The sequence below is a fragment of the Anticarsia gemmatalis genome, chromosome 17 (assembly GCF_050436995.1).
Source record: "Anticarsia gemmatalis isolate Benzon Research Colony breed Stoneville strain chromosome 17, ilAntGemm2 primary, whole genome shotgun sequence".
Taxonomy (NCBI): domain Eukaryota; kingdom Metazoa; phylum Arthropoda; class Insecta; order Lepidoptera; family Erebidae; genus Anticarsia; species Anticarsia gemmatalis.
In genome coordinates, this window is record NC_134761.1 from 5,615,055 (window position 1) to 5,639,346 (window position 24,292).

The 24,292-nt window shown below is 34.6% G+C and overlaps 1 protein-coding gene across 3 annotated transcripts in view; it reads left to right on the top strand.

Moving 5' to 3' along the window:
• Positions 1–11,828: 11,828 nt before the first annotated feature.
• LOC142979715 (carbohydrate sulfotransferase 11) overlaps positions 11,829–24,292 on the top strand; it is a 54,987-nt gene continuing 42,523 nt past the window's right edge. The window contains exon 1 of one of the 3 annotated variants that reach the window (XM_076124809.1): positions 11,829–12,345. The gene's annotated coding sequence lies outside the window, so the exon portion shown is untranslated. The remainder of the gene's footprint in view (positions 12,346–24,292) is intronic. The other 2 variants (XM_076124808.1, XM_076124810.1) reach the window with 2 other exon arrangements.

Consider the following 24,292-nt stretch of genomic DNA (forward strand, 5'->3'; position numbering starts at 1 on the left):
AAGTAATTACCATTTCTGTTATTTTACGTTACTTTTTGTTATTTTTTTCGGGTCCATTTTCGCTAGCAAAAGCTAAAGATGAACACTCAGATCTGGAAAAAGATACATCAATTGAAGCCGTGGCTCAAATCCATGCAAAAATGAGTCCTACGCCACCCTCAGCTCCATTAGTTTCAAATTTGCTCGGTGATAATACTGTCAGATTCAGGTATAGTAGAAATATTGGAATCGCCACAACCGACGTCTTCTCTTTGGCTGCAGGGGGTTTCTCAATTACCTTCCAAACATCGTGCTCCTTCATGGACTCCAACTCCCGCTTCATCGCTGCTATCCACTCAAGGCTATCAGGTCTTCGAAGGACTTCTTTGTACGAACGTGGTTCTTCCTCTTACTTGCATGTACTGTTGTAGCAATATAGTCCACTTTGTGCGCTACGAAGCCTATTCCTCAGAGGATACCTAGGCTCTTCCTCGATTTTCACACCTACTGTTCTGACTCTTGTATTACAATGTTCAGCATCAGATTCATTTGAATTCACGGGCTCCACAGATTCAACACAAGGATCTGTATCCACATCTGCTGAGTTTGAGCTCTCCTCCGCATCTTCAATACTGTCTGGGTCTGTCAGACGTGTTTCGTTCTCCACATGCCTCACGAAGTCTTTGAAAAAGTTTAAAGCTTGAGACTTCTCCCTGAGAAAGAAATTTACTAGTGAAATCGTCTACTAATACGAACATGTCACGAGCTCCACCATAAGAACGTTCCGACATGGGACCACACAAATCAGCATGTAATAAACTGAGTTTGTCTTTCCCTCGCCTTGCTTTACCCTTTGGAAAAGGTAACCTATGTGCCTTACCTCTTATACAAGCAGCACAAGGTTCCATTACACTTTTACCTCCAACCTCGATGTTAGGCAACTTCCGTAAATCATTCAAGTTAACATGCCCTAATCTACGATGCCAAAGTGCCAACGAGTCTTCAATTTGAACCGTAGCCAATGCACCATCTACAATAGCAAAACAATTATCCTACTTATAGATACCTGAGACTTCACTAGCAGTAACCACAAGTTTACTCGTTATCTCGCTTATCGATTGGTGAAACATCCTACATGGCTCAGAATCAAAAATAACTCTCCATCCATTCTGTACCAACTTAGATACCGACAAAAGATTAACTTTCAAGCCAGGCACAAAGGAACAATCTTTTACAGTTAACAAAACTCCTTTCACATTAACTATAATATCACCTTTGCCTTCACTTGACATTCTATCGTCATTTGCACACGTCACAACATTCTTATCAGTAACCTTAAAGTATCTCTAAACCACTGCTTCTGAAAACTCATGTGTGTCGAGGCTCCACTATCGAGATAAATCGTCGAGGGGCTGAAGGATTTGTGCACCGACAGTGAACACTTGAACAGCATAACGCAACTTTCTTCGACTTCGAGGAAACCGTTGGTAAGCGTGCACCACATCCTTGTCCAGCATTGGGCAATCGGACTTCTTATGACCTTTCTTTCCACATTAAAAGCACTTGAGCCTTAATACTGACTGTTGTTTCTTCACTACTAAAGCCGAGTTCGACGAGGAATCATTTGAAGAGCTCTGAGCGCTATCTTCTTGTAGAAGCTTTTGCCGAACATTTTGAGAAGTAATCTTCATTCCTGAATGCTCTAGTGCCATTCGTAATGGTCGGTAAACATCAGGCATACCTCGCAAAAGTACCACGGCAACCAAATCGTCATCGAAACTTTGATTGATTTCTTTACGCTTTTGAGCCTGACTCATGACAGCAGATCGATGGTTTTCCAGTTTCTTATCCAAGAGACAATTCATCAGAGTTATGCGCCTATTTATTCCCTTGTCTTCCAAAATTATTGTCAATGCATCCCACACTTCTTTTGCGTAAGTAAGATTTTGAACATACGGACAGATGAGATTCTAAGTGAAGGCATATTAACCTGTATGCTTCTTGATCCTTCTCGATCTCCGCTTCGTCATCCTTCTTTGGAAGTGTTGATGTATACTTGAAACATTTTTCTCGAGCAACCATATTCAACAAGTACCTAATTATGATTGCTCAATATTATTACTATGTAATATTTTATATCTTTATGATGAAGAAAAGGGTTGCCTATTGTGAATTTAATAAAAAAAAAATGTAAAATATTTCTTTTTATTTTATTATCAGCCTTTACCTCATGGCTCCCAGTATGAAAACACCGTAATTCAATATTATACTCAACGTAAAATGTAGTAAAAGGCAGTTACAATTTAGATCGTTGTTCAATCCCCCAAGTAAAGATCAGTAAGTACCACTTAGGTAAATGCTAGTCAGAATGTTTCCGATTTAAAACGACGGTTGTGACCAATGGTACATAAAATGAATATATTTTAACGTTTTTATTTTATTTTCTCATAAAAGACAACAAATAAAGACTTCGTGCAAAATTTCATAGCTCTGCGATTGATAGAACTTGAGATACAAGTGTTTGAAACTTCAAACAGCTCTCCTGTAAAATTTGCGTTTTGCAATTAGGTTATTGTACGTAGGGACCGTCGCTATGTACATCCATAAAACAACTTATATGTCATGTTTTGTAATCGATAGTGTTTCATATGTCCTAGACCTCAAAGAACTTTGGTCGAATCTTTAATCCAATACGTCGACGGAGAAATTCGTGTCTAAACTTTCTATGTCTATCGGCTTTCAAAAGCGAGACCCGTGTATCTTAGATCAAGAATTTCCCCACACGTTCCAATGTTAGTGTTGTTGGAGAGTTAACAGGAAAATTCCTACGTACTCGACCACTCTATGCAAATTGGAATAAGTGCACGTCGTACAAGGCATACCAGTAGCTGTGAACATCAATTTAAACCAATCCCACTTTGAAATGTCAACATTATGTGCAAATTATAGAAGTTAGTATCTACGTGTTTGTGCGATTAGAATGTGAGGTATGTAAGATACCTAGCCACTCTAGCCAGTTTTGATAGAGAACTGTTTTGCCTACGAATTTCGGAGGATCATGTAGGCACCCTACCCTATAAGTATTTGAGTAGAATGTCGGGATTAACACTTCATAAAAAATATAGTCTATATTTAGCTGCAATAATCGCAAAAGCTCGCCCCTTCAAAAAAATATTCTATAAACGCAGAAGCTGCACAAACGACACTTGAAATATAATAAAAATAAAATAAAATAAAATCTAGCAAGATTAAAGTGCGTCAAAGGCACTAATTGTATTACCCCCGGTTTCTGAGGTGCATTTAGCGGTAGTTTATCTATTCAATAGCGTAAATCACACACAAATAAATATTGAATAGATAAACTACCGCTAAATGAACTCTGAAACCGGGGGTTAGTAAAACGCCCGCATATAAAATGTGACAGTGTTCTTTAAAAGCTTGTAATTTTCTTAACTTTCTTGTAACACATATTTCAATAAGAATACACTTATTTTTCCCACAGTAAACTATAGATAGCTGTTTGTTGAACAATCGATTGCGAGAAGTAGGTTAGTAATGTCCTGTTATTTATGGTAATACACGCATGCTATCCAAGTAATGTACTTTTATCATTACTAAGTATAAGTATAAGTACTATTACCTTCTAATAGTTTTCTATATCAACATATAATTTAAAAAGTGGACAAAAAACTTAAGATGTGAAAAGTTTCGCCACCTCTGTAGGTATCCAGATTTTTTGTGAAAAGAAGAAGCATGTTTTCCGGCGTTCACCATTCTCAACTAAAACTGCGGTGCTTCATTTCGTATTTATCAATGCAACAATTTAATAGTCTTTTTTAATTCAAATATTTACTTGATGTAAAATATATAAATGTAAATATCGATAAAAAAATATAAGTCGAAAAGACGTTAAGGAATTTAGAAATTGAATTAAGACATACAGATATCCCCAGTAGCTATAACTTGCTACTGTTGGAATTATCAATCTATAATTCATTCGTTAGGGTGGAGTACGTTGAACTGCCCCAAATTTTTACCACTTATTTGAAGGGCTACATAAGGAATAATTAAATTGTAGAAAACAAAACGAAAAACAAATAGGTCTATTATAGTGCGTGTAATCAATCGTTAATATTATGAATATGGAAATTTGGTTCTCCTTCTTTTACGCTAAAATTGCTAAACCGATTTGAATTAAATTTGGTGGGGTGATAGTTTATTACACTGAGAAGATTTTTTTAACAGGGTATGAAACATTGAAAGCATTCGGAGCCGTGCGTTTCAGCTGATACATTTTTTTAGTTATTTAGGCAATCGAAAAGTGTAGTAAGTAGATATTACTGAAGTGTACTATGAGTGTACGTACTGTTATGATTATTGCTGTTCTTATCGAGACCTGTCAAAATATTTTATATCTCTGCGTATCTTATCTTATTGAATGCAACCTTCAACTCTACCTGAATCTCAAACGCTATCTGAAAACATGAGAAAATAAAAGATTTCATTCATTTCATTTTACGTGTGCTCGATTTGTAAGATTTTTTGGCATGTACGATAAGTTACAGTCACTAATTACAGATATTTTTTTATTCCTTAAACTAGAATCGAATCTGTTGTCCATATTCTGGATACGCCTTGTTCCACAGCCTACAAGAAAGAAAAGGCAAAATAAGTTAGAAGTAAAGTTAATACATGTAATATATTGGTAAAGACAGCAGCCATGCCCTATCTACATATTATGCGGTATCCCATGCGCTATTTAAAGCGTTAATTAGCCTATTACAATTTCTTGACAATAATGTAAAAGTCCTTTTAAAAGCCGACAAGCCGGTAAACGGAAACAAGTTGTTGATAAGATGATTACACGCCTAGGATATTACGACAATACTGTAACAGTGGAATTAGTCAGTTCAATTGGTTCCCAGTCGATTCAATTATAGCGGATTAATGAATTAATACAACTGTTACGACGTTGACGCCTCATCCGATATAAATCGTCTGCTGATCGTCAAACAGATTAGTCGATTTTTTTTTCTTTCTTCCCTGTAGAGATTAACATTACCTACTGTTAACTCATATCTAAATAAAAGATATATGCATTGAATTCAGAATCTATGGTTAATTTGCTCCACACTTCAATATTGAACCATCGCCGATGAATAGTTTCTAAAAATGACAAAAATACGATAATTAATATCCACTTTCTCAATTTTCGTTGATTGTCCTTTCCACTAGATGGACTACTTAATTGATCATAGGGGATACGAGTATAAAGGTAGACCCGAAGACGTTATTAAACAGGTAAGGCACAAAAGGTTTACAACAATCTAAAACAACATACAATTACTAGGTGGTCTTGAAATAATAGTACCTATCATTATATCATGAATCATGGTCCTTCCCAATACTATGAGAGTAACAGCCCTGCGTATCTAAACGGGTTAACGAGTAAATTGTTCGGCATTCGACACCACTCGACACGGAACAAGGTCGTTTGAAGCTGCGCTATGCAACCGCATTGCACCATCTTTTGTTCCATATTGTTCTTGAACATGTGTGGACAGGTGTATGTGACTTCATATTGGAAAGGAAGATGGAAGCAAGAAGAAGAAATGCTTTCGCAAAGAAAAATTGCTTTCGTATTTGACTGTACTTTAGCGCGCAGTGATTATCGTGGTCATGTCGACGCATAACCGTAGAAATGCGAGAGGTAGGTTCGAATCCCAACTAGGACAAAATAATGATATTAAATTATGAGTATCTGCAATGAGTTTGATTCTATGATCGAAGTCAGAATTAATATGTTTATCAGTTGTCTAGTTATAATAGAACAAGTTTCTGCTCAGTTTAAAAAAAAAATGTGTGATAACCGCGATAGTTTAAATAAGTTAAACGGAGGACAGTCGTTTGTTATAATAATATACCTACCTACTTAATTAAAAGAGCCGCCACGTCCGTTTATTAAAGAGCCTTGTCAACACATTTCAATAATGATAGCTGTATTTAATTTTAATATGAGAACTTCACACATGTCAACTGTAGTCGTCTAAAAATAACTCGTATTTTCAAAATACATTTAATGTGACTAATTGGTGTAGACATTGGTAAAGAACAAAGGTGTTATTGGAAATGATGCATGCAAAAATACAATTTGCAGGTGTAACTTTAAACAGAGGTTATCACTATAATGATAAACAAGAAGAATTTTGGTTAATTTTGCTTCAAGTACTTTACGTACGCTTTCCTACCACGAGTTCTACAGGGGTACTTCTTAAGTTGAGGGATGATTTATCTGTGGCTAGTAACATCTTTATGAGGAAAACAAAATGAGTAAGTATTAGGATAGAACGATAATAAAAGGTATTTTAAACCAAGAGCTAATGTAAATGCTGTCGACTTAAAAAAGAAGAAATCGTATGTAACGTCAGCAAATAACAAGCGGTCCCCTCACAGGCTGAACAGAATTTCCAACGTCCAAAAAAAAAAGTTACAAACGAGATCCGTCACGTTACACAAGTTCACAAATTAAATAAATCTCAACGCGTTGTTAGGCGTGTGACAAATTTCAAGATTACTTGTTACCCAACCTTTTTTTTTGCCGTCGCATCATGGCCAGCCAGCGTATCTGAAGCCACAAATAAACTAAGAGTACGGTTGAATGACATTTTTTTCATGAAATTCAACGTTTTCACGTGAATTAACTTATTGTCAACTACTTGTTAGTACCTACATTGTTAATTCGTCGCGGATGGTGGCAATTATAGGAATTGGAACTGCTCAACTCGATGTTGTTAAAAACGCTTCCTTTAAATTATGTACCTAAATGCCTAACTACATCTTCTTTTATTTAGTGAAGTTGATTTGGAACCTAATTTTGTTTAATGATAAACGGATTTCTATCAAGTTTTAGTTGGTCTAGTCTACCACAACTGGGATCGTTGTAAAACATTATCTGTTTATGTAGTCCAGACCATGCAGCATACTTATCTTTAACTGCTTTTAAGTAAGAATATCCAAGCAACTAGTGTAAAATGAAGACCATTATAACATTAAGATCATTCTAAGAATGTCATCAAGACGGCTCGTGTTCCTTTTCTTCTAACAATCAGCTAACTAGGAATATTCCAGAGCAGTGGTCAACATTGTAGCCGGGTACATTATTCTAATATTAGCATAGCAGACCTCCTGAGTCCTGTCACCTACGCAAGCGGTGGCCGTGAGGCGGACGTTTTAAAATAGTTACTTTAAATGGCCACTTCCTCCGACAATGATTGTCATAGAAATCGCTAGATATTCGCACCGTACGTGAATCACAGGAAGATGAAACTATGGTTACTTAGTCACGTTATAAGTATATTAGTTATGTTAATATATTAAAAGTAAATAGCGGGATATCTGATAGAGATCTGCTGTACTTTTATTCAAGTCAGTAAAATAACGTACTACTGCAATCTGGTTTAAGCATCTTAAGAAACAATGACTGCTTACCATTGAGACAGTCTTCATTTTGTTACATATTTAAGGGATCTAAATTGTTTCAGTTATATAATTTACGACATAACACAACAAAATGTTTTGATTACAAAAGTACATGAGTGTTTTGATCAAAGACTATTTGCCATAGGAGACCAAACAGCTGACAATCTGCAACTCTACAAAATACGGTAGGTAACATTATACTCTCGCCGAATACTTAGTAAAATTGTATCCAACAATAATATGATTCCGTGAAACGATTAACTGAATAATGATTACGCTTAATTTGTATGTCTGACGAATCCATTACAAATTACTTATTCATTATAACGAACGTCCTTGGCATTCAGTTGCAAATCGCAGTACAATTAGGGTTCAATCGATATGACAACGAATAAATGCATGTTTCTAGTAATTGATGTCTATTGTCTAACGAACGTGTAAAGCTAGAAAAACTTAAGGCATTTCAGAACGTTTGGTTGAGGTTGCAGAAATTTTTCCTCAAGAAAAATTACCTACGTCATATTAATATTGGTGTCGAAACTGGCAACTAAGAACCCCTAATACAGATTCGTATTCAAAAATAGTTATGTATCGCTTTACTCCTCAGTTTCAAATATGAACATAATCAAATTTATTATGTACTTTTATCATATTACCTTCATAGCCAGCTTTTCAATAAAATTTCTTGCTTATAATTTTCATCACACAGGTGCATAAAGAGCATTTTTTTAATTTCAGATTATATTAGGTAGTTTAGGCTAGCAGCAATTTTTTGTAAGTATGTTAAAGAAACTAAAAGACATTTCTTTAAAACTCAAGTTTCTCTATATCACGTTTTATTAATTCCAAAATGGCTCCGCTATGCTACAGAAATGGGGTCGGCTAATGACTGAAATCGAAGTCACGAGTGACAATATCACGAGTTGTTTCTAACTTCCACATTGAAACTAATGGCAGTTCGTTAGTTCATAGTGCAGTTTAATGGTTCTGCTTTAATATCATTAAAGGTTCTAGAATACTGTTTACCTGTCCTTGGTACCTAAATCACAAACTCGTAATCCTTTCCGGGTTAAAAGAATGTTTGTTAACCTAACCTGTGATGAGTTTACACAGTGTTAAAAACTGTCAACTGGCCTATCTGAATTGTTGATGGACTTAAGGCCTAATACCTTCAGTTGGGGAAGAGCCCATTGGCCAGCAGTGGGACATAAATGGGTTAAAAAATTGTGAACTCTTCTAGATACTATTTTATTTTCTAGTTATTCATAGACCTAAACACCTTTAACAAATATTTAAATAGTTATCTACTTGTATTCTGAGCTTTCGAATAAAATGAAAACAAAAAGATCCAAGACTAAACGCATAACGTTATTTCTAACGTCTCAGTTTTCAGTTTAAATTGTTTATAGAGTCAGTATATCAAGTTCAAAGGCGACAGGCGCTTTGATTTATAAATAATAATACTGTTTACTAGCCATTACTCAGCAACTCACGCTTTGCATGCACGATTTATAGAATAACTGCAGGGCTTTCAAAGATAGTCGTTTACTGGGAGGATTTACAAGATAACTACCACTGTAAAGATTTGTCTTGTATCGCAAGGGACCACAAAAATCACCATACCAATAGGTAACTATTTTTCGATCACATAAATATTTGTTCCGTGTCAGAACTGATCCTCTGCTATGGTGTTTTCCATTGCAGAGTCTTTTTTGTTGAGCATTCAGCAGGATCTTCAAATAGAGACTGAAATGTTTTTGTAGTTATGTCGATAGTGTGGATTAAAATGAATATGTGTTAATACTTTTCCTCATGAAAACTACAGAAAATATTTCGAAAATTGGTCACACAGGTTGTTCAAAACCTGGATTAAAACACACTAAACGTTTTAGCCGTTTTCCTTTCATATTTTTGCAGTAAGTCACGGCCAGAAACTAGTAGTTACTCACAGAAAAACAAATAAAATAACATCGACCCATAAAATGTGTTTCATTTCAAATGACCTACCGTTAGATACGTATCAAATAGTATCAATAAAAGTACGTGAACTCCGTCAACACTCGCCATTAGCAGAGAACATTCAACCAAAACCCTGACAGAGGTGCGCCCGTAATTCACGCGATGGATCGAGAGCAATTTTAGGATTTATACCGTCAAGCGCCAAAATAGATTGCTTCTATTTATGCTGAAGAGCTTCTATTATAAACTATTGTATAATATCGGTTGAATGCATTTAGTCATACGGATTATTTCTGTTCTAACTGAAACTGGTCTCATTCATATTCAGATGCCCTTAAAATAGATGTCTCTGAACTATCGAGAAATAAATTAGAGACCAGTTTCAATACTGTCAAGTTAATGAGTTACTAACAAGTGTAGCTTATATTTTAATAGGTCAGCAGTTATTTTTTCAACCGTATAGAGTATACGTGAGTAGTAAAAAACTAGGCATCAAAAGACCACAATAGACCATCAAAAGTAGGTATAATGACTACAAAATTGGATGCAATTACTGAATATGCTAAAGCTAAATTAAAACTGACTGAAAATTGTTTTCACTTTTTCTAGATAATTTTCGCAAAGTCCAAGATTGTCGGTGGGAATAGCTGATATCTTTGTCTACCCCTGTACCTGTGTATAGATCTGATGACCTGTACACGTAATTTGTCTGGTAATTGTGACTAATCTCTGACTATACTGATGAAGTCATTCATCCTGCTTCCTTATCATATTCCCTTCCATTAACGTTTCTTCTACGTGACATCAACTAAATAATATCTCATCATACTCAGTGTATGTCTTAAAGCAAAAATAAATTAAAGTGCAGTTTTAAAAATTTTATTATGAAATATTCTGTCAACAGCAGCACCATTGTTTTTGTATCTAATTATACACTTAAAAGCATGTCACGGGCTATTTTTCTTAACTATTTGTCTTGTCAGAAATTATTCAAAGTTTTTCTCTCACGAAACCCTTTATTATTTTTAACAATGTCTGTTGCTATTAATCAAATAATCATAGAATTTTCTAAAAAAATATGAATTTATTAAAAAAATAACTGTTTTTGTTCATTCTCTTTTTTTACTGTGTCTATGTCTACTGATCAATCAATAATGACAGGAAGTATTGTATCGTTCCCTTCTAGGCAAATGAACACACAGATACTAGCTAGAACAATTCTCTCATCAAAAGTTCAGTCACGTCTCAACCATATGACACTAGTGCACAGTTTACTAGCGCGAGTAATGACTCAGATTTCCATTGCGTGTTTACCATTAGCATTCTTGGCTAATGTAAGCTAAATAAAGCGATGTATATGAACGTGCGGGGCAAACTTAACGAACTTAATGATCTAGACGCGTTTGAAGTACTTAGAATGGCTTTATTTTATGCGGATATTTGCTGCAGTGCTTTGGTAATGATCTCTTTAGTAATGAATTAGCCACAAAGGCTCTATCACTAAGACTTGAGTTTTAAATGTAATTTAACAAGAAATTGTCCGTCAAAGTTTAGGGTTTAACTTAAGAATCATAGATCAATCATATAAGTTAACTTAACTCCGACTCATTGACAATTTTTTGACCTTTTGGTCTACTTGATCTGAATTAGTAGTTAACTATGTGCTATATTAATCTAAAAGTGCGAATATCTATAAGAAATTATTTTGAAAACCATTGAGATGTATGATAGAACGTAAGAAGCGACGTTAAAAAGAACCATACTTCTTAAAGACTTTGTAAAAGCTAATTTTCTGATTCTGAATAAGCTTAATCCTGACTAAAGTAAGCAATAAGATTCATGATATTTACCATATTATGTAATGGAAATGTCTTAGTTATTACAGATAATAACAATAGACAGGAAATAAATACCTCAAATGACTCTACATTATCTCGCGACAACTATAATTTTGCTATAATTGGATTGAACTGCGGCCTAGGACCTTTCACAAAACGTGTGATTAGCTTTATCTAAGTATTCATAGCTCGTGGGATCCTTGTGACCTAAGTCGACGACCTTGAAGGGAAGTACCTGTTCTTTGTGCCATGGGTAGACTCAAAGGTCAAGTTACGTCGTTTACAAACAGACATTCCGACAGACGAAAATAATCGCGGATGGATAAAAACTGTCCCATAAAAATATTTTTAACTTAAAAGAAATTTTTCTAACGAATAACTCGACCGAAATTTAGGAACAAGGTCATTTAATCAGCTGATACCGGCGGGTTAGACGGCAGCCCTCTCCGTCACGCATGCGTACAGACGAACGTTCCGCCGAATTTATTACAAAAATATAATAAGAGAAATGTAAAAGCGGGTGATAAATGTAACCGCAGAATTCCTCGGCGCAGTCTACGGAACCGGGTCAGTGGCTTGGATTTTCGCATATCGCGGACTACGGTTGTTGGCACATTTTTGCAAAGAAAACACAATGTCGGAACCGTGCTAAGTGTCGGGAGAGCTGCCAGAAATAAAGCTGCAGTGCAGTAGTGAGCTTGCAGCGGCAGACTGCGGTGCTGGCTCACCATTCATTGTGATGGCGGGAGGTCGATACGTCGCCAGTGTCGCCGCGCCTCCTGTGATGCGCGCTCGTTCCGACCACGTCGCTCGCTTGTTCGCATCGCTCGCTTGACATTTGTGAGCACTGCGCAACCGAATAATATCCACAGTGAAGCCTTTATTTATAAACAAATTGTAATTACCCGTGATTTTAACTAGTTTTTTAATATAGTTTCATTCATAAATAACCGTTTAGACGCACGCAATGAGATTTCAGTGAAATTTTTGATGATATCGTATTTATTTCATGATTTTTACGTGAAAGCGCACGTGACGACAGACTCTTATATAAATATTGAAATAATATGGACACAATTTTAATTGATCAGTAAGTACACAGACAATGTTTTGAATCAAAACATCATTTTCGCAGATTACACAATCATATTTCATAATCCACCGTCTTTGACAACTATTAAGTAATGACAAACCTGACGGAATTCGTGTTTAAAATAAAGAAACTTCAAAATATTGAGAAGAAGATAAATGTTAAGCGATAAAAATTGATAAAATGAAAGATAGTAGACAAGTGAATGATGTAATTGTTTAGTATGATGCTAGTTCCGTAACAGTTGTCAATTTAGAATTAATTTCCTGGCGACAGTAGTTGGTTAAGGACCGGTGCAAAGTCAAACGCCAACACTACTAAGCCGTGGCTTTAGCGATGGTGACACGCTCGTAAATCAAATTAAGAGGCCGTACAAGACAACAGTGAAATAAAACTGTTGGAGACAAAAAACATTTTTTATGTTTTACGAGCAAAATCTGAGGAACAACATTATAAAGACGATAATATGATATGCAATGTTTACGATAGAACCGGTTGGCAAATGACTCAAAACAAACTATTATGGTGCTACATTATAGTATTATAGTTGTTCTACAACAATTTATGAGCGATCGATGACAGATTTAATGTAATTCAGTTATAATCAATTATGTTCAGGCCTACTATAATTATGTTATAAAAAGTATACGAAATGGGTTTTTTGAACTTGTGCTTATCGTAGCGATCTTCAAACTTTTAATATTGGCTTGCGCACAATGCCAATGGGCAGGTTTCGTTCCGCAGAGTTAAATAGGAATGATCATTTCGCGTGACGAGGCCTTTGAAGAATTACCGTACAACTTACGTGTATAGTATTATGACAATGGGCGTAATTAGTGATAGCCTATACTTAGTCATTGACCTGAAGAAACTTCAGGTTCAAAGATTAAAAATCTAGCCGCTACATACGAATATAACCATGCTTGTTTGATGAGTGAAATCTATTTCCAAAGAGACAGGATTTTCAGTCATCGCGATTTCAAGAAGTTAATGTTTATCGGGATCTTTGTGCAATTCTCAATTCTTTTTGCAAAATAATAAGGTGACCGTTATAAAATATTTGCTCAATTAGCAATTTAAAACAATTTTAAAAATACTGGTATATTCGAAGTATCGGCACTTGAGCATTCATTTGTCCCAATTTACGTTTTTCCTTTTTCGTTGTTTTAATGATTTATAGATATCATTGAATATAATTAGTATAGTAGGCGTATTGAGCGTACCTCTGGCAAATTCTCTTCGGCTTATTTGAATAAGTTTGAATGAATCAGAAGTTTTGGCGAGGTCAAACTGCCATCACAATAGCTACCTAGTCGCTCACCTTTTATAATAACAGTTAAGTATAAATCTTATGCATCGATAGTTTGTTTATTATCTTATGCCAAAACAGCATTAAACAGACGATGACCAACAAAAACTTCTTTGAATTTAAATACCTAAAAAATATGTCAAGGTTACGTTAGAATTGTTTTATTTTATAGTTTTTTTTGTAAATGCCTGTTATAAATGTTGTATTTAGCGACATTTCTGGTTTCTTCTAAATATTTGTGTCAGACTTAGACTGACGTGAAGTTCATGAACGCGGATTTCAAATTTTTATGCTACTTTTTCACTGTACCTATTTAAAGACAAATACGAGAAAACGTGAGAATTAAAACTTCCTTATTCCAAAAAGCCACCCCCACACTACAGTTATGGCCAAAAATATTAGGCACTCAATGTCTATTGATTTTTTCGCGAAGACTAGCAGACGCGCAACAACAATTTGTGGATCACATATGTACATAAACTGTTCCGTGTGGGTATCAAACCTCTTAGCACAATGTTAGATCGAGGCGACCACCATAACTACTCAGCCACGGAGGTCGTCAACGTTTTGTCAATAATTACATTAATTAGGCAACAAGTGCAAAGTTAGAAATATCGAATTTTACTACACTACTTGGTCTTCCAAATTTCCTAATTCCGATTTAATCGAATAATAATATATTACATAATAATGACGAGATTTTACATCGATTTTGGTATAAAACTCAGATTATGGTTACGTAAACATCGTTCGCATCAACATTTGGAATAAATTATACGAAACCGGTGCTTTTTGATAATATATTCATAGTATTGGGTTCCTCATTAATTCTGCGTAAGGCATTCTGTGTGTCAAGTTGTAACCTCATTTGATGATTAAACTATAATATTTAAATGCAGGAAATTTGATTCGAGTACAACACACAGTTAATATTATGTTGCAACAAGAGAAGATTTAAGCAGATTATTCGTCAATTTCGGGGTAGCCGAATTCACATCTAAATGGGCTCAGCCGTATAAGTCTATGAAAATGTAATAGACCGATGGACAGTTATTTTCATATTTATTATAGGTAAGGAATTAAGTATAGTATAGCAAAGGCGGCGTTTAAAAACAGAGTAAGTGTATCAATCCAGCATAATCTACCTATATAGTTTTTATAAAGAAAGTACAGGACATAATTATAGTTTAGTCTTAAAATATGCATCAGGTTTTTATCGCGATTATTATAGTGCTTAAGTGTACAAGCAATGCTACAATATGCATATCAAATTATGCCGAGTAGATGCAGCAAAGCAAATTCTTGAGCAGCTTAAATGAAGCCGCAAATTCTCTACCGCTGTAAGGAATAGGATTAGATACAAGAAACCACTAGTTGAGAATATTTTCTGTATTACAAAAGAAAAAGTACTAAGTTACGCTTTAAGTTACTTTTTTGGTACTAAAAATAGAGTTTAGATATTTGAACTCCTCTTTGTCTTTTTCTCTTCCTAAAAATATTTTGACAAAATGCATTGTCGGAGTAACTAACTGTCTTAATATACACCTACGAGTATGCTTGAAGAAAAAAAGATGCTTTAAACTGTGATAAGTACGTCCATGTAAACATGTCGGCATCCAATAAAGACATGTCTATTATGAATAGACACTTTTTGCTAACACATCTACGATGACGTGTTGCAAATCATTTAACATGTAATTTAACACACATGTTTCTGATGAAAATAAACAAAAAATAAATTCCTCATTAAATATACTAATCACAAACGAGGATGTCTGAACAACAGTCGATTGTTGAGACGTCAAAATGTAGAGTCCGCGGGCGAATTCTAACCATTGTGACTCATAGAGTACCAACTTTTAAAAACTGTAACAGATAGTTAATCTTGCCCATCTCCATCAATTGTCGGCTCGATTGAACGATTGATTGGCAACTGACCCATAGCGAACATACTATACAGTTATATGGGCCACTGCTGTTGCCCTCCGTCGTTGCTCACAATGCTCACGTTTTCGTTTCATTTTTCTCATTACGTACCCATCAATCACAGTTATTCGCTTTAATTGAGCGCTTCATTGCCTTCATTATTTTAATAATTTAATCTTCAAACAGGTTCAAAATGTCTTATCATTTTTGTTCGGATGAGTCGTCCGAGTATATGTTTGTTCGCGTAATTAGGGTCATTAGCTGACTCTCGTTACGTTTTCGTAACAAAAATATTTGTAGACTGACGAATAGAAATAGCCGTGTGAATTTTATGTAGTACAAAAAAGTTTCAATGTAAAACATCGTGAGTATGACATCCGTGGGAATATATTTCTATAGTAGATAGTATAGTTGTGAAAACCATAATAATGCATTTACTTTTGGTTGCGAAAATCGTCGACGAGTTGTGAATGAATTGTGGGGACATGCGGTCAAGTACAATTTGAATATTAAACACTAGTTGAAATTACTTAACAAATTAACATTGAATGATTACTAGCAAGTACTTTAACCTACTTTGAAAACACACTTATTATGTCACCCTTAAAGATAGGAGTATCTATCTTCTTCTCTCGCCAAAGTATATGCGTTTACCGCTCCTTCATCCTGTTTGACTAAATCGATCGTAATATTTGACTGTGTTCGACGTGAATATAAATTGAGTATAACATCCGGGCTGTCAAACTCCATGTGACTTGAGGAAAGGTTAAATGGAGGAAACAACTAAGATTAGAACAGCATATTAGATAAAGTAGATCAACCGACGGATTGGGATCCGAGTGCGGCATCACGTGGAGGCAGAGATATCGAAAGATTTGATGATGTTGATATTTGTTCGCGAAACCGTAACTCAATCAGGAAAAAGAAAAAATTACATATCCTTGGCTCTTTATAATAAAAAAGTGTTCTTCTTTTTTGACATGTACGGATTATTTTTCTATTTTGAATAAAGTCGAAAAAGTTCATGATAATAAAATCGCAGATTTCGGCAAATTCACGTTTTAGTCTCTTTGGACTGTAGTAATAGAGCATAGGCATAGAAACTAAAGTAACACAGCATAAAAATAAGGTCGCCTAAGCCAGGAGAGGTTAATAGTTTATGTATTGAGTTGCGAATGGCTGCTGGTAATCCTTATTAAAACCAAAAAATACCAACGAATTTGAAGGTAAAATCCAAATCAAAACAAATGGCCCCCATCTTGCGTAGTTGGTCATAATGGGACGAGAATAACGAGTATCTCCTGTCGGTGCGTAGAGGTCAGACGACAAAAAAGTTAGGTCAAGATCAAATATAATGTTATTTTTACTTAAAATATTCTAATATAAATATGCATGGATTTAATAGTGCCATATCATTGCCTGAAAATAATCATATTAGAATTCAAATGTAGTCTTGAGAGGTGTATTAATTGAGACACGGCATCTAATTAGGCCTTAAATATTTGTAAGTTGCTAATAAAAAGCCGAACGAGTCTTAAAATTAGCAATTAAGACTGATTACTATTATTACTAACAACATAACTTATATGAACGAACGACATGAATCCTGCAGCGTAATCATAAGATGCAATTCAAAACCCTAAAAGTTTATTTTGGATTTTAGTAAGATTTAGCGTTAATATATTTTATTTCTTATGGTGTCAGTAACATCTTTGATACTCACGTAAGTTCTTAATATTGGCCCTATAAAAATCTTCAGTATGAAAAAAACTTCAGTGTGTTTTTAAGGTGTCCTAGCACGACCACAAACGAAGCCTGTCAAAACCACAGCCCTGTTATAACCTGTAACCGCACGTGACCACGCAAAATATATTTACATATATTATAAAATAAAACATACGTATGCATTACAAGTTAACATGTTAGTAAGGTGAGGTAATAATAAAACGCGATAAGAAGCATTGAGGAGAAACTGGTAACTGAACGTAACTCATCGAAACACACTCCTTTAGAAAGTAGCGCCTTGAACTTAATGCACACTTAATTATACTGAAATATCCTGTTTTCGTACTACCGGTATTTTTGAGGATATTTGCAGAGTTGCAATGCTTTTGAAGAGCATTTCGACTTGTTGAGTTCAATTTCAAGTTTAAAGTAAATGGCAATTTTAACAACAGCAATTTAAAAAGTGCTTCAATTTTGTATGTAGGTACATAAATCGGTTCTCGGTTAATATAAACATCGGTTTATGTATGTAGTTTGTTGTGATATAGAGGTGAGTGTTGAAGTGAAAAGAACTACTTCAATATTTTAATTGGGTTTTGCAATAGTGTTTTTATAGAATCGATTTTTCATACTTAGTAGGTCCATTAATTTTCGCATTAGTTTAAGATGACCGCCATATACAGTAATGTAATTAAGCCTTATGTCATTGACCCTGTCATTATTAAAATATAGAGCCCTATTGGCAGATATTCAAGTAATGCTAGCAACCACATTCTCTATAAAAGAATTAACGATTAGAGCAATCCATACGAAGAAAAGTAACAAAATGTATAGCGCAGAGTCAAGAATCCTTGGCCGGGAGCCAAGCTATGTATCCCCAAGTACCAATCGTCGGTGCTATTGACAATTCAATAATTATAGCTTTCAATAAATAATTTATTGACATCATATTTCTCGAAACACTCTCCCACTTTATCTATTCGCCTTTTTACGAGAAGAAAATTCGTAAAGGTCAAATAACTTAGACTGCTCTTAAGAAACTGCTAAGAAGTTTTTGACCTAAATTGTTTTTGTCAATATTATGTTAACCAATGGATTTCTTCATATTATTGACGTATGAGTTACTATGTCCAAATATACTAAAATAGTCAGTAAAGTTCAGTCCTTAGTAATTTTTATTTAGGATCATTTTTGTTTCGTTTTTTATGAGATCTACGTAAACGCAAATCGCTTTTTATTGTCGTGGCTGACTCTATGAAGGCTAACTCCTGTCTGTTTCCGAAAAAAAACCAACAATGTCAAAATTAATGTAACACCTAGAATACGCGGACAAGTGAAATAGAATTTACCTATTATGTTTTCGAATCACAGTAAACAGTAATGAATAAAATTTCATAGTTTATGTATCCATTAGTCCATTACATTCATTGAGTGAAGGTGTACAAATAAAACATTTTAAACAAACATTCTTTAATGACAGCTATCAATGTGATTATTTAATCATAAACTGTTATGACAAGGTATTTAGGTTCCCAGACGTTATTTACACTTATAAATAATATGTAAATTTATAATAGTACTGCCATTAAATAAAGAGACGCTTTCGTTCAAAAGTGTTTGCTGAGTTGAAAACGATGTTTGAAAAATCGTGCCGTTTGCTTATTCCGTGCCAATTGTGACTGAATTTATTGGAGCGAGTGGCACTTTAGCTGCAATAATCATATGATATTAGCGATAATAGTAATGTGACAATGTGTTTTTAATATGATTTCACGTAATAATGAACAATTCGGTTCGAATAATAGTTAGCAGGATGATAGACTATATCCCAGGGAAAGACTACTATTTGCAACAAAATAACACACGCCACGGTCATCAACCAATGTGTTAATAACACCTGTTATCACCAAATCATTTCACGTGCAAACCAAACGTCATTTGTTTCCAGTCCGCAAACATTATAAACTGAAAGATCTTCCGTGGAAATATTGACAGTTGCAAACAACCATAGAATTAACAACGTAAACATGCATTATTATCACAATCATTGTATGTTTGACGTATTGTCACTTCTCATAAACTTTATTATTTCTTGTGTGATAATCTCTCAACAGCGGAACTGCGCGGTTCCTCACGCGCTCTTTCTTAATAGAGGGATTAACTTCCTTTAATATTTAATCTCCTAGTTCAGTAGCTTAGTAGTTGATTATAAACAGATAATTATCTATTGAAAAAAGGCCATTTTTGATCCCGAGTTTTAAACCAGCTATATGCGACTATCCATCAAAATCGTTTTATGCCCGGTTTCTGAGTACATTTAGCGGTCTTTTATCCACTCAATAGCGTTTTTTCGTTAAATGAGTTTAAGCGCTACTGCATCTATGATGCCGCTAAATGTACCTCAGAAACCGGGGGTTAGTGCTTTACTCGTGAAGACGTAGCAGACAAAATCTGTCTGATTTTAGTATAAATTTATAGTAAGGATTATTCCACTTATGTCTATAATATATAATTAAAATAAAGTATAGAAATATGGGTTAGCGCAATATTCTCAAGCGACAATGCCGGTTTTATTAGGTTGTTCAGTTAATTTCTCATCATAATCTAATGATTAGCAAGGAAGGGTAAAACAACACATAACACGATTACGTTAAACTCATTTCACAGCTGTGGTAGAATTTTATTAGAGAAAATGTAAAGCTAGTCATTTGGGAAATATTTTTAGGTCTTAGGCATTAATAAAACTCTAGAATGAGAACACTCGCCAAGTTGTTGAAACGCTCGGTTGATTTATGTTTTTCTCTAAAGTCAATTTCACTTTGTTTAATTTTATTTACATTTTTAGAGACAGATGTGTTTTAAAGCTAGGAATAAAAACAAAAAAATGTGCTAGGTAGCACAAAATTGTATGCGTGAACATTATTAGTATTCAATAGTATTCATACATACTAATGTCACACATGTTATACCCGAAAAAGTAGACAGAGTTTTATGAAGTACACCGGCTTTTCGTCATTAGAAATTTTAGTTCCATGAATCAAACTCCGGACTACTATTGAAAATAATATTAATTGTAAAAAGACGAAGCACTTGGTCCGACCTGCAAATCGTAAAAGGGTGAAACCTAGTGGTCAACAGTCGGATACAATTTGGACCGCGTCGTTTTCAGTATGTAGTTTGATATTATGTGTTAAGTTAAAATAAGTAGAAACGTTAGGTATCTTACTCCTTACTTCAATGGTATTATTTCCAATGCGGTGAAAATTCATTTCGTCACATTGCGATTTGTATGAATGCTATTAAATGTATAAATCACTCATTGGCAACAGAATTGTATTATAAAAATATAAATATAATCATTTTTGCAACACATTTTTATCGGTTTCCCCTTAGTGCGATAAATTCTATTGTGTTATCGGTAACTTGCAATGTAGGTATATTTTCATTGAGTTTACTGACCTTACAGTTTCCAAATGAAATAAGTACACGACGTATTATACGTTTAGTCCAAAATCATGTCACTATGATCTTCAAAGGAATTAGCAGTATTACAATAATGGAGAAATCTAAACCAAGATTATTGATAAGAAAATTTGTAATCTAGACTAGCTCTTACCGGCGATCCGCCCCCATAGACCGTAGTTATTCAATGGCTCAATGCACAGTTCCCGGTTCCGTGGGATTTTCGAGATAAAAAAACATATTAATACACACAGTCGCAATACTAGCATAAAATTGTATCCAAACCAATGTAGCGATTTATAATTTTAGTAGAGAAGAGGTTGTAAACTACCGGAATTTATAAGTAATTTTGACATATATTTTCATATAACATTCGCCTAATATCTTAAAAAGATTTAATGTTTCCGCCACTTAAGCGTATTTATCTCACACTATTTCATATTTCAACAAATTAATTAAATTATATCACGTAAATGTTCATAAAATGTGTCTATAATAGAGATACATTCAAACATATTATTGACTAATACTTTTGCACGTAAGAGTACCTACGCGTCGAAGCGGCAAATATTCCACGGCAAAAAGCGTAGGATGGCTCGTGCCGTCTAATTGTTTGAATGTCTGTGTAAATGGCCACGTTAGCTGCATCACTTGGTTGCAATGTCAATGTTTTTATACATTCAATTACACTTACTTGTGTTAGTTATGATATTTTAGAGTAGATTTCAGATTCGTATAGTTTATTTAATTAGGAACTTGTTTGATTTGCTAGCACTAAAATCTGCATTTACATGCTTGATCGACCCCGTGTTTGCATCACATATGAGTATAAGCGACACATTACAGTGTACAGGTTCACCAACACCTCCCATTTAATCGTAACTGGAACCGAAAAAGTTAGGCAAAAGCTACAGACATCTTTTTTATTAAACTCAATACAAGCCACATATGCAAAACTAACTCTCTAGCAAATATGACTTTGTTAGATGAAATCTGATAATATTAAGAGGAAGCGTGAAAAATTAAATGTAAAACAAATCACATCAAGCGTGCAACATAGCTAATTACAATATTAACCATATACTTTCGTGTAGAACTAAAAAGGACTGAAAAATACCTATATAAATCGTTCACTATTATAAAACATTCGCATAAAATATTATCTAATAAAAGTAAATGAATATCCATAAGTTAGTGTCTACGTAATCCAGTATGGTTTCTTGGACTTGCTGTCAAGGTGCAAAGGCCGTAACATTAGGCAGACTTAAACCAGGCTGAGACCTCAAACAAGACTGAATCCCCGCATTTAATGATTACTTCTCCATAATCTCTTCAGAGTCAGGGTTGTGGATGACCATCCCACAAAAACAGATTATCTAACAGTTCTATAACCTAACTGTGGCCCACAATACAACTTTTGTTATGCAGAAACAATCCTTGCACTAATCTATATTTGTTCGATTGTAATACAATTTACATTTCATTACATCAATGTTATATTGAATCACGACTCTACATCATGTTCGAGAAAATCTAGATTGTTAACAAAAAGTACCTGACGAATGGTCACGCGAACCTCCTTCATAAACATAATATATTCATTCAACAATACATTATGTTTATGATTAAATGCCTCTGTGGCGCGGTCGGTAGTATATGCGACTGCGGTGCGAGAGGTCTCGGGTTCGAATCCTGGGTCGGGCCAAAAAGTCTTTTCTGAGATTTTCTGTTAAGAATTTCTTAGAGATTGCCCGGAGTTAGGAAGTTGAGGTTGAAGACCTCCGTGCCTCGGAGAGCACGTAAAGCCGTCGGTCCTGCGCCTGACCTCTCACTGGTCGTGTCGGTTATCCGTCCCACCAAACTATGAGAGTGATGGAATGGAGAGCGTACCTGTGTATTGTGCACACACTTGGACACTATAAACAAAGTCCTGCACAGATGGCCAGTTTCAATGAAACTGAGCGCCGTAGCCATTACCAACATTATTATTATATTGATTTAAGGCATCATTTGTTAGGCAATGAATATGACGCCTTAAACTGCTTTATGATCAGTTGTTTCAGTACTTGTCTCATTATACAGCGAGGGTCCATAAAATAAATGACTTTTAAATTCTCATTTTGTTTATAGCATCGATTTGGTCATGTGGGACAACCAGTTACAAATATAAAATACGCTAATTCTCTGAACGTTACGTGTTCTAGTTTCTTTCAGACTATATTTTCGATACTTTAATAATATATTTAGTACATACAAATTGCTGTCTCATGCATCATCATGCGCCAAAAAGCATGTCATCTTTGTTTTTTTAAAGTGAAGGCGCGCTAAACAAGACTGACCTTACATAAAACTTGCTAAGAAATAATTAACTTTTTCCTCTTCATCCAATATTCAACGGGTACTACATTTGTTAGGTACTGTTACATAATATCCAAGTTGCAATCTGAAAGCTATTTTCTAGAGAATGCGGAGGTCATACAATATGAAGGTATAGTAAAATGGATTCACAGCGAACCAATTTTCCCGGCACGGAAGGTGGATAATCTCTTAAAAATTAAATTGCTTATTCTACAGCCTCTTAGGGCTGTGTTCGGAATTTTTTTAGAAGATTAGATAGGTATTTCGGGAGCGTAAACATTTACGTTTTTCTTTTTTTATTCCCCTCTACAGTAATTGGGTACAATTCAAAGATATTTGGAATGAATTCCTGACGCAGTCTCTGGATTTTTTAGGGATCAATGTTTTAGAGTTGCTTTTGTTTTCTTTTTTATGTGTTTCGTACTGTATTTATTTATTTGTTTTCATTTCTTTTACGTCTTATTTATCAAAAACACTTATTTTCCGATATGATCGTATTATGTTCAGTTTTCATTGTTCAGTCATTCAACTTTACATTATTATACTATTTGAAAGTAGACTCTCTTTATTGCAACTCTGGTAATATAAGACTAATGATATTGTTATATACGTCTAACAGTAACTGTATGTAGCGACATAGTTTTCGAGATAAAATTTACTATAATCCGTCCATAAAATGAAACAGACAAACTTAGATAATATTTTTATCAAAATATTCCGCAGACCTTTGGCATTGACAATTAGCACAACGTTCACATGACCCGAATAATCCACACTATTTAAATACCATCCGAATAAAAAACTTTAAAACATTTAGATACATCTACAAAAAAGGAGACATCATTAGTGTTGATATTCTAATATAATAAATCATATTTCGTATAGCTTTTAGCTTTTTCATTACATTTAAGTATCAAAATGGCAGTTACCCTATGGATTAGTCGTTTACCGAAATGGTCTGCCTGCTTCTGCAGCTAAGTTTTCCGAACGCAGGAATAGAACTGTGTAGAAGTTATCAAAACTACAGGACATGCGATCGTCTCCTGTTAACACGGTAGACCAGATCGTCACCCACCTATGCCCGGCTATTGAATAGATAAACTACCGCTAAATGTACCTCAGAAACCGGTAGCTAGTCTTTTTTTTTTAAACACATCGAACAGATAG